Source organism: Eumetopias jubatus, unplaced genomic scaffold (genome assembly GCF_037043125.1).
Source record: "Eumetopias jubatus isolate StellerSeaLion01/CBP00866 unplaced genomic scaffold, mEumJub1_p1.0 scaffold_6, whole genome shotgun sequence".
In the NCBI taxonomy this organism is placed as follows: Eukaryota; Metazoa; Chordata; class Mammalia; order Carnivora; family Otariidae; genus Eumetopias; species Eumetopias jubatus.
In genome coordinates this window covers 146,497,559-146,502,445 of record NW_028274812.1, presented here as the reverse complement: position 1 = coordinate 146,502,445, position 4,887 = coordinate 146,497,559, and the positions used below count along the sequence as shown (strand labels likewise).

The 4,887-nt window shown below is 40.4% G+C and overlaps 1 non-coding gene across 1 annotated transcript; it reads right to left on the bottom strand.

Annotated features, from left to right (window-relative positions):
* Positions 1-1,727: 1,727 nt before the first annotated feature.
* Positions 1,728-1,801, bottom strand: TRNAT-AGU (transfer RNA threonine (anticodon AGU)). The gene has a single exon. It is a non-coding gene; the product is annotated as a tRNA-Thr (tRNA).
* Positions 1,802-4,887: the final 3,086 nt, after the last annotated feature.

Sequence of the window (4,887 nt, the reverse complement as noted above, 5' to 3'; positions counted from 1 at the left end):
GAGATCTATAAAATAAATCTTCTGACACACAACATTCCTCCCAAATGGCTCACGAAAGGAGAAATCAGCCTGTTACACCACTACGGGAAGAAGCAAGAAACTCATTGAAATGAAACCCATTGTTTGAGAAAGGCTGTGCACCATGAGTGGGACGGAGAGCATGATTAATAAAAGTATTTCTTAGAACATCGAAGAAACAGAGCACATAAGAAAATCTCAAGTCTCGGGGTTTATTTTGTTTTTATTTTTTCCAGGTTTACTATTTTTTAGAGTTAGGTAACTAATAAATGCACCAAGAGTTTTCAGGTTTATACTTTTATTTCCACTTGCCTCCAGCATTCTTTAAAGGAATGTTGTGTGCTTTGCCATCAATTCTTCTTTCTTATCCTCTTCTCTGCCTTCCAAAGTTTCTGGTATATCCTCGAGTCCCTTACCGCATGAAAAGGAGAGAACAGTTATAACACTACTTGATTTACACTAATTTATATTTGAATTTTTACCTTGTCCTTTTCTTTCATTTCTTTTGAATTGGATTTGACAAAAGGCAAATGAGTAAGCACAACCCCAGGCTCACCAATGGGTGTGGAAAGTGGCTATAAACGTATAAAAGAATAGAACCTCAAAACCACAACCATTGAGGTGCTGGGAGAACCGGACAGCCACATGCACCAGAATGAAACTAGACCATATTTACACCACCCACAAAAAAGAACTAAAAATGGATTAAAGACTTGAATGTAACACCTCAAGCCGTAAAATTCCTGGGAGAAAATATAGGCAGTAAGTTCCTTGACATCAGTTTTAGCAATGTGTTCCCGGATCCGACCCCAAATGCAAGGGAAACAAAAGCAAAAGTAAACAAATGGGGCTACATCAAACCACAAAGCTTTTGCACAGCAAAGGAAACCATCCATCAAAATGAAAAGACAACCTACTGAATGGAAGAAGACATTTTGGTGGTGATCACTGTGCACTGCATACAGATGTGCACTTGGAAGGTATATAATATTACATGCCAGTTTTACCTCAAAAAAAAAAAAAAAAAAGCCACAACCATTGAAACGATCACTAAGTCACTAGTCTTTCTACACAGAATAGGGTCCATGTACCAGCAGAATAACTATCAATTACCAGGGAGCTTGTACAAAGGCTGAATTTCAGGCCCCATCAGAGATGTAATGGATTAAATCTTTCATTTTAATGGATCACCAGGTAACTCATGTGCTCACTAAATTTTGAGAACCATGGTGCACTATTCAGTGGGCCAAAAAGCTATTTGGTGCAAACTTGGGGCTGGGGGAGGGGGAAATAGCTATTCAAGGAGCCATTCAAGAAAAATAAATGTGGGCAGTGTTCTAGTTGGTAAAGATTCTAGGAGGCAAAAATAATTAAGACAGTCACAGAGATCACATAAAACCGAAGTGGTGAGTGCCTGACATTTGATTTCAAATGGTAGAAGAAGACCAAGAAGCAAACCTCACTTATGCTAGGCAATTCCAGTGCTCAAAGCATAACAGTAGAACAAGCTCTCTGAGTTTTTCAGTTCTCAGCATAGATATTTTGGTTTTTCTATCACTGTACTCTTGGGAGAGATTTTGTTGTTGTTATTTTTTTTTCAAATAAGATTCTTCATCTGACTCTGTCCCTCCCACTTCTGGGGCTTTAGGGATGTAAATTCAAATTATCTCCAGTTCTCGGACTACTAAATTACAAAAGCTCACATTGGAAGGCCCCACTGGGAGTCGAACCCAGGATCTCCTGTTTACTAGACAGGCGCTTTGACCAGCTAAGCCACGGAGCCCACACCAGAATGTGGCTCGCTTGCATATAATTTGAGGGTGACTTCACTGTTCCGTCTGACTGCTGTGGTTCCCAAGAATTTTTGACCACCAGAAGTGCATCCAGACTAATTCTCAGGATTATTATCATTTTTTTTTTTAATTCTCAGGACTTTGATCAAGTTTTCTTACTTTCTCCTGAAAGGTGCCCAGCAGTTATACACTGTGCAGGGAAGAGAGACTGCCTCAGCCCCCGGAACCCTTGCAGCAGGCAGCCAGACCATTGGCCTTCCAGGAGCGTTTACAGCTCCACACGGAAGATGGATTCAGCTTCAAATCTGCAATAGGGAGACAATGGTGCTTCTCAGCTACACGGGCTCAAGCGATGCGGATTGCCCTGAGACTTCCCTGGAATGACATGTAAATCACTTGGCAAAATGCAGTTTTCTTCTTTTTGTCCCTAAGCGGTTGCTTTTTAATCCCACGTGAAACTGACCATCTTCTGTATTTTCGGAGACTGGTAATTTGCTGTAGCAAAGGAGATGCATTAAAAATACACAGCGCTTCTAAAATTCCACACCTGAAACTAATGTTACGTTGTCTGTTAACCACCTGAAATTTAAATACAAACTTGGAAAAGAGTTGTTTAAAAAAGAAATTATATATAAATATCAACACACATTAAAACTTCACTGGTATATTAGCATCCTTACATTTTTCCCACCAAGCAATATTGGATAGATGTCTTCTTACTCTCACCTTTTTCCTGATATTGATATTAAAACTAATAATTATCCCTTTCTTTCTGAAAAACAAATACTAAAAATGATCTGGAAAAGGCACACGTTCTCATTCCAAGAGACTGGAACTGGACAAACCCTTTAGATGATCTCGTCTATCCTTGAGACAAACGTTGGAGGAGTGTATTGTAACAAACACCAATTGAACACACATATCTATAATAAAATTCCACAAACTTCTATAAAAAATACACAGTGCTTTGTCGGGAGCAGCCTCGCTGGGCTGTCGCTGCTTGCTGCCCCCCACACCCCCTTGCCCCTGCCCCCTCCACCCTCTCCGTTTCCCCTTCCACACACCCCCACCCTGACCCCCAAGCCAGTGTAGCTGAAGAGGCACAAGATCAGTAAGGGCGACATCCAGTCCTGGTCCTGCAAAGACGAAGCTAAGCTGAAAAATTTGCAGCCCTTCCTGGGGGAGAAAAGTGCAAATAAAACAGAAAAGAGTGACCCCAGGGAAGCAGAGCAAAGTGATTGACCGAGAAACCAAGGGTTGAGACTGAAAATCAGGAGCGTCCAGAGTCAGATGAAGCAGGAGGGGGCCAAGACAAATCTGAGGATCCCCAACCCACATGGAGTCTCAGCACTGTTCCCTGTTATCCTGATGCTTGAAGAGTGCAATCAACCACTTGCAAATGTAAATAACAGCCTATAAATACAGATATAATAATCAGGAAATTCCACCCCCCCCCCCCCCCCCGCCTCATATGTAGAGAAATGTAAATGCTTTTGACACCGGTGGAATCAAGTGCTTGTTGTCTTCCTGTACAACCAGGAACTAGTGGATCTGGGGGTCAAGAGAGGCTTTGTCTTGCGTGTGAACCGTGCACTGCGCCGTTCACTGGGGTCGGCATCAGGAGAGATGAGGGTTCAGCCAATTCTTCTCCAGGTTATTCCTTGGACCACGTAAGATCATTTAGGAAGACATGTATTTTTTAAAAAGGACAAGAGCAAGCCAGCCAGTTGTTGAATCTGGAAAGTTTGGGTTGATTTTTAGATGACATACCCACTGTGTCACTGAACCTCATCCAGGAAATACCTTCAAAACGCCTTTTTCATTAGAAACCTTCAGTTGAGTCCAGGAAGAAGTGACTGGCTTCGAGATGGAGACAGACACGAGATGCTCAAATGTATGATTCCAAGACTCAGACCAATTCACTTTAGGCTGTTTCCAAAATCCACATTCATTTATTTCTTTCGTAACAAAAACAATCTGTGTTACCCTTTAGAACATTTTTACGTGTGATAGGACGGGTGTAGTTCCCTGAAGGTCTTTTTGCTTGTCTATATACTTTTGTGTCTGTCTACTTCTGAGCCTGTGAAATATCATTCTGCAGTTGGTTGATCTCTGTACTTCCACCTAAATTCCGTTTCTCATATTCTTGAGAATGTGGATGAATCCTTAATTCAGACCTACGGTTTTTAATTCCTAATGGTAACTCTCAAGTAGAGTTATTTATTTCGTTGGTATTCTATTAATTTAAACAGATCAAATACTGCAAACAGATAGCATCTATGTTATTCCAACTATCGTTCAAGAAATTAAACAAGAAATAGAGCTAGCACGCAAAAAATTGTAGCAGAGGAGAGAGAAATAGCATATTTTTCAGTGGACTACGACATGTGTGGGAGAAAACATGTTTTTTAATATGGTAAATTAAATAACAATTCAATATCATGGTGTTCTTTTTTTTTTTTTTTTAAAGATTTTATTTATTTATTTCAGAGAGAGAATGAGAGCTAGAAAGCACGAGAGGGAAGAGGGTCAGAGGGAGAAGCAGACTCCCTGCTGAGCAGGAAGCCCAATGTGGGACTCGATCCCGGGACTCCAGGATCATGACCTGAGCCGAAAGCAGTTGATTAACCAACTGAGCCACCCAGGCGCCCTCAATATCATGGTGTTCTATCCTTTGTGTTTATCTGTAAAACTCTACTGCAAACAGAGAGGCCCAGAAATTACATTAGTATCCTTCCCTCAGTGCATTCCTGCATATAATGGACACCAAAGACATTCAAATATCTATAGCTGGTGAATAACATCAAAAATTTTTAGATGCACAGAAAAAATAAATAAGAACCCTCAATAGAAACCTTCAACATTCCAGCCTACACTGAAAGTAGTCATATTTAATGTTTTTTTCGGAAGTTTCTTGAACTATAGATCTCACTTGTACAGAACTGCCTTGACTGATTGAAATTAACTACTCGAGTTTTATAATAAATGATAATCGCAAGTAGAGAAACTGCTTCTAATAAAAATACACAAAAGAAAGAATGCCTAACACATAAAGGGAAAATGCAGTTGCTTAAGA